Source organism: Procambarus clarkii, chromosome 56 (assembly GCF_040958095.1).
Source record: "Procambarus clarkii isolate CNS0578487 chromosome 56, FALCON_Pclarkii_2.0, whole genome shotgun sequence".
NCBI classification, from domain to species: domain Eukaryota; kingdom Metazoa; phylum Arthropoda; class Malacostraca; order Decapoda; family Cambaridae; genus Procambarus; species Procambarus clarkii.
The window spans coordinates 33,227,203-33,238,094 of record NC_091205.1 but is presented as its reverse complement, the minus strand read 5'-3'; positions in this window follow the sequence as shown (position 1 = coordinate 33,238,094).

The following is a 10,892-nucleotide window of genomic DNA, read 5'->3' as shown; positions in this document are numbered from 1 at the left end:
ATGTGCCCAGTAACTATTTATTTACCATTTATTGATGTCTGATTTATCTATATTATATATGTCTATGTTCGTGCATTGAATAACCATTTGTGAGTGCAGTGATTTATTGTGTTATCGCCCACGAAAGGAAATACTAAGAACTCCAGTGTTAAACACTCCATAAGTTACCATTGAAATGAAGGGCAGTGAGTAAAACCATTATAGTGAATTATTGTCGCATTTATTATAGAAACGATTGTTTGAGCCCGAGAACAGTGTAGCGAAGTAACACGTGCTATTGTTGTAAATATCGAGTGTGCGAACTTCTAGTGATCTTTGAGAACTTAAAGAAACAGCGTGCGTGACGCCAGGGAAACAAGCAATAAACTTTCGTGCGGAAGGGGGCGCTCAGCTGATTGTGACATTGACGAGAGGGGGAGTGTTGCCACCGTAGTGAGTGCATAATATACGTGGGAACGACCGACTCCCGCCTGGATCAGCTGATTTATTTATCGATATGACCTTGTGACATCTTTGAATGAATTTTAAGTAAAATACAAAATACTTTTGTGTTTATATCATCCCCTCCATTTATCTTGTGGCTATATTATACTGGAAAGCAAAGAGTGATAAAAGTAAGTACCTGCCTGAGATCCTGATCTATTGAGTGTGACCTTGCCAAGGATACCACAATTCAACCAGTCCACTGACGTGTTACTGGACACCGAAAACACCAGTTGGCGACCTTGTGGTTAATAGTAAAGCCCTATTGTTGGGGCGGGCACATAACAGTTAAGTGAACGAGTTGTGTTCCCACTCCTTCTCAATCAGAGGCCGGTTGGGATTGACTGGGATACTCTCCTGGCGTACAGTGGCGCCGAGAGGATTAGAGTGAAGACCCGCAGGGCTACGGTGAGTGACCTTGAGATAACTGTTGTTCACCACCCGAGAGTGGAACTATATACATATCCCCAACATTTGGCGACCTTGCCAGGATAAGTACTGAAAACGGTTGCTCACCCAGAGTAAGAGTAAAAGAGTAAACCCCAACAATATATATATATATGTATATATATATATATATATATATATATAATATAATATATATATATATATATATACTGGAAATATATATATATATATATATATATATATATATATATATATATATATATATATATATATATATATAATATATATATATATATAATATATATATATCATGAAAATAAACACGTGATTAAGAATGTGACAATGTCAGACCACGGAGGAAAAATGAAACAGGAAATTTCCTTAAGTACTTTCGTATATTAAATGCATTATATTGCAATACACAGTACATTACAATACACAGTATATTGACCTTCTGAAGATGTATTTAATATACGAAAGTACTTAAGGAAATTTCCTGTTTCATTTTTCCTCCGTGGTCTGACATTGTCATATATATATATATATATATATATATATATTATATATATATATATATTATATATATATATATATATATATATATATATATATATATATAAATATATATATATATATATATATATATATATATATATATATATATATATATATATATATATATATATATATATATATATATATATATATATATATATATATATATATATATATATATAACACCTAGAAGGGGTACCACCTCTGGTGCAAATGTAGGGACTTATAGCCTCGGAGAAGAAAATAAAGAGTACTCAGAGAAGACCTTGTGGATCCTCACTGAACACTTTGATATTTTCTTCTCCTACCACCCCTATTCTTTTGTTAAGTGTGTATATTTATCTAACTTTATTTGAAAATGTCATTACACAAAAAAAGTTACAATATTGATTACATACAGGGTACAAGGCTGCTTGTCACAAGTTGAATAGCTCCTCCAGCTCCTCAGATGGCGGGCAGGAACCATGGATGCAGTGAGCATTTCCTCTCTGGATTGCCACACTAAGGCGCTGAAAAAGAAAACTGGCAGCTCTGGGGTCTCTAGTTGTTTCGATTAGCTTAGACCCCAGCTCCTTTAAAAAGCTAGCAGCACTTTTACCCCAGGCACCAAGCGTCTCTGAGGCAATGGGGACAAAATTGTAGTGGTGTTCAAGGTCTCTGTATTTACGTGACTTGGCCGCTTCCCGGTGATTGGCAGCTCCTCCTGCTTGTGTAGCACTGAAGTCAACATAGGTATTGGCTAAAGTTGAAACGCAAGTGTAGTCCCACACCAACTGTCTACCATTCTTCCAGGGGTTCACTGTAATTCCGTCTGGGCGACTGACAGGCTCATCAGAGTTGCGGGACATTAGGTAACGGGGCTCTCTCTCTGCTGGACAACCGGCTGTGGTAAGGCTTCTCTTAATAATGTCATTAACCTCGCCGTGTCTTGCATGCCATCCTTCGGTCCTTTGGCAAAGAAGGCCATGCCGTCCATATCTGTCGGCCTCTGCCTCGCTGCAAATACACCTGTATTCGGTGTGGATTGGGGCAGCTAGGCGGAGAGCCACGGCAATTCGGAGGGCCTGCGGTGTGAGACGGGTGCCGGTTGCTGACATTGGGGTTGCTAATAGGAAATCACCTGCATGGGGAGCTGCTACAGCTCTAAGTCGGGCAGTGTCATGTGGTGTCGTCGCAGCTTCTAGCAAAGTTGCAGCTTCTTGGTCGGCAATGGGGCGATCCCAGCTGGATTGCTTATGGGCTTCAGAAGGCGGTGGTTGGGGTGCTGGTCCTGCGAGAGAGACCCATTTGGTTGTGCAGTCTGTGAAGCTGGGATCATGCACCCCTGCCTGTTGAACTAGGTGCTCAGGTAGGATTTCCTTCACCAGGTTGTCAGACCCCACTGAAGAGGACAGGAATGCTGGTACAGCAATTTGTGTTGCTGTGCGCACGCCAAGGCCCCCGAGTCTGACAGGAAGGGAGGCCTGTTTCCACTGTGAGTCGCTGAGGGAAAGATTGAGGGCTTTTTCTAATGTTGATTTCAGCAAGCTGTCATACTCTTCTAATTTAATATTGTTGAAAGATGGCGAACATCTTAGAAAGTAGGTCAGCCTGGGAAGGGACAAGCATCTGGTGATGAGGTAAAGTGCATCATGAGCATCGATGTCTTCAATCCTCTCGTTCATCCTCTTCAGGTCAGTGATCTTCTTACCAAGGACCCCGTCGATGGCATTCCTTCCAAGAGGAGCACCTAGGAGTGTGCTGTCCTCAGGGTTGGTTGTATGAATGTCAGGCAAAACAACCTTTATTTGCTCTATTATGTGCTGGTTGGTGGAGGTTATTTCGCACTTGGAAGGGTTCAGGGTGAGGCCTAGGCTTGCTCCTTGTTCCTGGATTATTCTTATGTCGTCCAAGAGTGAGGCTGGGGAGCCGGCTAGAGTACCATCATCCAAAAACCAAATGTTGAGCTCACTGGACAGGTTATCGGTGACTTCCTTGATAACTAGGCAGAACAGAAAAGGAGCAAGGGGGTCACCTTGTTGGACACCTTCTTGTGATTCAATTTCATGTTCCCCAAAAAGCAGGGTTAGATTCTTGCTGTTGCATGAGTTTACAAACGGGTAGATGGAAGGAAAAAGGCGATGAACTGCACTGAGTACTGCATCCCTTCTAACCAGATTGAAAGCATTTTTGAAGTCCAGCTTTATCAGGGCTTTTTCATTCGTAATGTTGGCAATGTAGGCTCTAGCTGCATGAGCCGCTGCCTCACACCCTTGGGGAATGCCAAACCCAAGCTGTTTTGGCTTCAGCATGTCGGCTGCTGCCTGACTAACTGCTCTAGCAGCAGCCTTAGCGACGAGACGCCGGAGTGAATTTCCGACAGCTATCGGTCTGATTCCTCCATCTTTTTTCCTCAGGGCACAGAGGGTAGCGCCAAAAAAGAGAGGCCGTATGGTCTCTGGTATGTTGCCAGCTAGACATGTGTTGGCGAATCTAGTTAGTTCCACCAGGAGGCCCTGTGCAATGTCTCCCAGTGCAGGGTTCAGCATTTGTTTGATGTGGTTGGGTCGTAGTCCTGTGAACCCACCTGCTGATCCTGGTGGGAAGGATAAAGCTGCTTTGTGCACCATGGATTCGAGCACACACAGGGGTTCTGCTCTGGTGACACCGACTAGGGGAACACTGTCGTCACGAGGAGCTCTGGGTGGGTGTTTTTCCCTCAGGGCTTGTGCTGTATCGGCATCCCTGGTGGCAACTGTGTCTTCACTGGTGATGACTCTGATCGCCCCTATTGTGTTGCCTTCTTCTATTTTCTTGCTGACTGTTGCTCTGATTTTGGATGCCTCGGTTCTGCTGTTGATACCTTTCCTACCGTGGGTGTTTTTGGCACGGGTGGGGAGGGGTGCCTGGTTGTCCTCTCTAGGAAAACTATTTATAGCCATAATGACCGAGGAAGCTAATGATTTGTCTCTCCTTGCAGGGACAGCTAGGCATATGTTTCCAAACAGGAGAAGGTTGTGCCATGCTTGGATAGTTCCGGGGGAGTCATTGACCTTTTTCAAGAGGCTGGATAGTTTGGCTGCTGCCTGGGGCCGGGCAGCTTTGGGGATGTGCTGCAGGGTTCCAACCGATGTTGCTTTGATGGCTTCTAGTAGATTCTCAGTCGAAATGAAGCTGTTAGAGGTGTTTTCCCTGACTGCTGGAGTGGGGCCTTGATTGATACCCTCTTTGGGAGGGCGCCACATACCCGGACAATCGGTTCCGTTGTGAGCATGCTTGCGCACATCTCCGTTACGCTTGAGTCTCCACACCTTGTCACACACTTGGCATGTGCCATACCTGTCGTCGATGGATGGCTCCTCTTGGCTGAGAGAAGCCTGGCTGTCAGTCGTGACCTGCGACATCAGCGGGCGCTGGGCGGGCGCTGGGTGGGAGCTGGGCGGGCGCTGGGCGGGCGCTGGGCGGGCGCTGGGCGGGCTCTGGGCGGGCGCGGGGTGGGCGCTGGGCGGAAGTAGCGTGAGGGGGTGGACACAGGGAGGTAGCGGTCGCGGTTGGGGGTGGGGCAGGGGGAAGAGGGTGACTCTTGGGTTGGGTGACGGTACACACTGGCGGGTATGGGGAGGGGGGGGGGGTCAGAGGGGTGACACTAACACGTTTGTATAATCTCGTGATATATCACTGCACAATATAAACTGGTTCACTGTGGACTCGATGCACTTAAAACACGATACCAGTTTCCCGAGAGCCGAGGTATCTATTTTTCATTGATATTTTCATAAACACTTACACACTGGTCACCCCCTCGACTGACCGCACAACAACACCCCATCCCCACACCCCCCACCCCCCACCCCAACCACCATAACCGAGGGAGCCCCTCAGGGCGCCCTTGTTGGCCCTCACTGCAGTTCAAACGATTCCACACTGGCAATCCACTTGTTTGATTGTTTTTGCTTGCGATAGTTCACCCTGGACACTTCCCGCCACTCTCACACCTTCCCAGGATGTTCACACTGCACACTGTTGAGTCTGGGTCCGGTGAGGTCAGGATGTCACAAGATAATGGCACATGGCTGGCAGAGCCTCCTCCCAGCGTCCGTTCCCTGAGGCGCCCACAGGGGATATATATATATATATATATATATATATATATATATATATATATATATATATATATATATATATATATATATATATATATATATATATATATATATATTATTAAATATGACAGAAAAACTAAGATTAATAATTCTAACATGAATTTTCTCAATCTTTCGTACATCTCTGTTCACTGTTGGAGGTAAATCAAAAATCAATTCTCCAAAATTCATTTTTTATTTCTAGTCTGACGCGACACGAGCGCGTTTCGTAAAACTTATTACATTTTCAAAGACTTTAGTTTACAAATACACAACTGAATAGAACTTACGCATCTCCGATTTTATGATTTTCCTCAGAAAATATTCTGAGGAAACTACTCCAAGCTTGTACTAAAGAGGCACCCTTCTTGAGCCCGGATGGGCACATGTATAAGCAAGTAGATGGGGTCGCCATGGGTTCTCCCCTAGGTGTCCTGTTTGCAAACTTCTACATGGGTACCATCGAGCAAAAAGTCTTAGTCGACATGAACTTGAAACCGGCCATATACTGCAGGTATGTTGACGACATTTTTACACAGGTACCTGATGTCAGACATCTGCAGGAGCTGAAGGAGGCATTTGAGCAGAGTTCCGTGCTGCGTTTCACTTACGAGATGGAAAAGGATGGGAAGCTGCCCTTTCTAGATGTAACAGTCATGGAAAAGAGCAGAGGTTTCCACACTGCAGTCTACACTAAGGAAACGAACATAGGAATGTGCCTAAGTGCCAACAGCGACTGCCCAGACAGGTACAAGAGGAGTGTTGTTAACGCATATGTCGACCGTGCTCTCAGCCACAGCTCAGAATGGAAGCAAGTCGACGAAGAACTCTGTAGGGTAAGGCAGGTCCTAGTCAACAACGGCTTCTCCAATGGTTTCGTCGAAGACATCATAAGAAGGAAAGTGAAACGCCATGCAAACTTGAGTCTTGAGGTGGGTACCCACCTCAAGATTCCGCTCCAATATAGAAGCATCAAGAAATATGGACCAATAGGCTTTCTACAAACACTTCTATTCAATACCCATTGTTTTCTGTTCTGTCTTGTGTTGATACTTTTAATACCCTATTAATATCCCCTGTTCTGTCTTGTGTTAATGCCACATCATCCTTCCCACCTCACTCAAATGTAGATATAATATCAGAGAGACGTAAGTTCTAATCAGTTGTGTATTTGTGAAGTCTTTGAAAATGTAATAAGTTTTACGAAACGCGCCCGTGTCGCGTCAGACTAGAAATAAAAATGAATTTTGGAGAAGTGATTTTTGATTTACCTCCAACAGTGAAGCGTAATGTACGAAAGATTGAGAAAATTCGTGTTAGAATTATTAATCTTACTTTTTCGGTCATATTTAATAATATATGTATATATATATATATATATATATATATATATATATATATATATATATATATATATATATATATATATATATATATATATATATATATATATATATATATATATATATATATATATATATATATATATATATATATATATATATTATATATATTATTCCTTTATTGTGTATTTAAAGGTTACAAAACATACAAGACAAATGCCAAATGCCTAAAGGTTATGGATCTCTTGAAGCTCCTCCGCTTCTGGACAGGAACCGAGGACGCAGCAAGCATTTCCCCTCTGGATCGCCACACTGAGACGCTGAAACAAAAAACTGGAAGCCCTTGGGTCTCTCTTCACGTCAATGAGCTTGGAACCCAATTCCTTGAGAAATCCCAAGGCACTCTTGCCCCAGGGGCCATGCGTCTCAGACGCTATGGGAACAAAAAGGTATTGACCTTCCAGTCGCCTGTACTTGAGTGATTTTGCTGTTTCCCTGTGGTTGGCCGCCCCACCTGCTTGATCAGCTCCGAAGTGTACATAGGTGTCAGCCAGGGTGGATACACATGTGTAGTCCTACACCAACTGTCTACCCTCCTTCCATGAGTATATGGTGATGCCATCAGGGCGAAGTGCGAGGAAATCCGGGTTTTGGACCCCTCGGACGCGAGGTTCTCTCTCCGCTGGGCACCTAGCTGAGACGAGGCTTCTCTTGATGATGTCATTGACCTCGTTGTGTCTTGCATGCCAGCCCTTTGTGCTTCCGCAATGCAACCCATGCAGTCCGTATTGGTCTGCTTCCACCCTGTTGCAAATACACTTGTATTCAGTGTGAATTGGGGCACCAAGGCGGAGGGCCACTGCTACACGAAGGGATTCTGGATCTAGGCGCGTGCCCATTGCTGACATGGGTACTGCCAGGAGGAAGTCTCCTGCATGGGGGGCACGCACTGCTCTGAGGCGGGCTTTCTCCTTGTCTGATGTTGCGACGCTGAGCATGGCATCAGCTACTTTTTCCACTAGAGGGTGGTCCCAGCCAGACTGTTTGTGTTGTTTTGTTGGCTCTATAATGGTTGCTGGGGCTGCAAGAACATCCCACTGATTTGAACATTCAGTGATAGCAGGATCGTGTATTCCTGCTGAATCTCTCAGGGTTGCAGGTAAAATATCTCTGACGAGGTCGTGCGATGCATGGGAGGAGGAAAGGAAGACTGGTAGAGCAATTTGGGAGGCTGTGCGGACACCAAGGCCGCCGAGTCTTACAGGACGGGTTGCTTGCTCCCACTGAGAGTCGTCCAATGGTAGGTTCAGGACTTTCACCAGCATGGACCTCAGTAGGGTGTCATACACATTTAACTTAGGGCTGCTGTAGGATGGAGAACATCTCAGAAAGTAGGTCAACTTAGGGAGAGACAGGCATCTTGTGAGGAGAAAGAGAGCATCATGGGCATCAATCTTGTCAATCCTGTCCAGCATTCTCTTTAGGTCAGTGATTTTTGCAGCCAGGACCTCCTCGATTGCTCGTGGGCCAATGGGGGCACCCAGGAGAGTGCAGTCCGGTGGCTCGACAAAGAGAATGTCTGGAAGAACATTTGTATTTGTCCAGTGATGTCTGGGTTGCGGGAGATTATTTCACATTTGGATGCATTGAGAATGAGGCCTAAGGCTGCTCCCTGCTCCTGGATTTTCCTTATATCCTCCAAAATGGTTTCCGGAGTTCCAGCTAGAGTACCATCATCCAGGTACCAGATGTTTAGCTCGCTTGTCAGCCTATCAGTGACCTCTTTGATAGCTAGGCAGAAAAGGAGGGTGGCTAAGGGGTCACCTTGTTGGACACCTTCACAAGAGTTTATTTCATGCTCCCCAAAAAGAAGCTTAGAGTTCCCACTGTAGCACGATCGGATGAATGGGTAAAGGGGACGGAAATGGTTGTGTACAGCCCTGAGGACAGCGTCTCGTCTGACTTGATTGAAGGCATTTTTGAAGTCAAGCTTTACTAGTGCCTTCTGGTCCGGGAGATCAGCAATGTAAGCCCGCGGTGCATGTGCTGCAGCTTCACAACCTAGAGGAATCCCAAACAAAAGCTGATGAGGTTTCAGCAAGGTGGCTGCTTCCTGGCTGATAGATCTCACTGCAGCCTTAGCTACAAGGCGTCGGAGGGTGTTGCCAACGGCAATGGGCCTGATACTCCTATCCTTCTTCTTTAGAGCACAGAGTGCTGCTCCATAAAAGACAGGCCTGATGTCCTCAGGGATGCCGCCAGCCAAACATATGTTGGAGAATCTGGTAAGTTCCACTAGAAGGTCCTTTGCAGCATCTCCAAGCACCGGGTTCAGCATTTGTTTGATGTGCTGGGGTCTTAGGCCTGTAAAGCCCCCTGCTGAACCTGTTGGGAAAGACATGGCTGCTTTGTACACCTCAGATTCTCGAACAGTCAAGGGTTCTATGCCAGCATTGTTTTCCTGCGGATCCCTGCTGCTGTCGCGGGCTCTGGGTGGGTGTTTGTCTTGAAGATCCTCTGCTGTCGAGGCGTTCCTGGGGGCAATAGTGTCATCGCTGGTCATGATTCTGATGGCACCTGTGGTATTGCCCTCTTCTATTTTCTTGGTGATCTGTGCTCTTATTTTGTGGTTCTCAGATGAGTTATTGTTGGTCGTCCTGCGGCTGGTATTCTTGGCACGAGGGGGGGATGAGGCGGACCAGATTGTCTGCTCTGGGGAATTCATTAAGAGCCCTGATTACAGAGGTTGCTAATGACTTGTCTCTCCTGGGCGGTAATGCTAGGCATGCATTCCCAAATAGAAGGAGATTGTGCCACGATCCAGAGGTTCTGGGAGCATTGTTGACCTTTGTCAGCAGACTGGTGAGTTTGGCTGCTGCTTGATGACGGGCAGCCTTGGGGATGTGGGGCAAGGTCCTGGTGGACGTCGCTTTGACTGCTTCAAACAGATTATCTGCTGAAATGAAGTTGAGGGAGGTATTGTTCCTCGCTCCTGCAGTAGGTTGTCCATCGTCACTGCCCCGGGGCAGGTGCCTAGACCCTAGACAACCACCTGAATTGGCAGAATGATAGCGGACAGTTCCATTTGAATTGAGACGATACCGTCTGTCACACACTTGACAGTTTCCTCTTGGGTGGCCATCTTCTTGGCTGGAAAGAGGCTGTGTGTCAGGTGCGACATGTGCCATGCCTAGATGTGATGACGCCTGGCTGCCCCCTGAGTGCACCCTCTCCTTCCCAGGTGGAGAGTAACACGGCAAGCATTACCTCCTGGGGGAGTTGGGCATGGCCTGGGCACCGTGTGTGGGTAGGCTTTGTGTTGATGGGCAGCTGGCTGGGTCGGGCGCAGGTAGCGGGGTGGGGAAGATGGCAGGCGGGGGTGGTGGAGTGGGGGCACGCGAGGGAGGCCGCCGTCACACTAGTTACACACTATCAACACTCGGGGAAATCACTAGTGCACTTTGTTTTTAACACTACACTCACCGATTTGCTTATGAACGCACTAACTTTCCACTAACATCACTAGGCAACTCGAGAGCCTCCCCATCACTACCCCCACCCCCGTACCCCCCCTGGGGGCTGGTGGGTGGCGGCACTGAGACGGCGGCGACCCTCCCCTCACCCTCACCCATACACTGTACCTGCCTCGCCATACACAAAGCTCAGACAACGCACCTTTCTACGTTCATAGTGTTGGAATGAAGGAGATACGGTTCTTCTTGTCACCCCCGGGGCCTTCAGCAAGTAGTCATACCTACATAGGTCAAGTCTTGGCTGGCTCAGACATCGTGATCCTCGTTGAAATTGGTTCAAGTGTAGGACCTTGCTCACCACGTGTCCGTCCCCCTCTCCGTCCTCCCTCAATGTATATATATATGTCGTACCTAATAGCCAGAACGCACTTTTCAGCCTACTATGCAAAGCCCGATTTGCCTAATAAGCCAAGTTTTCCTGAATTAATATATTTTCTCAATTTTCTCTA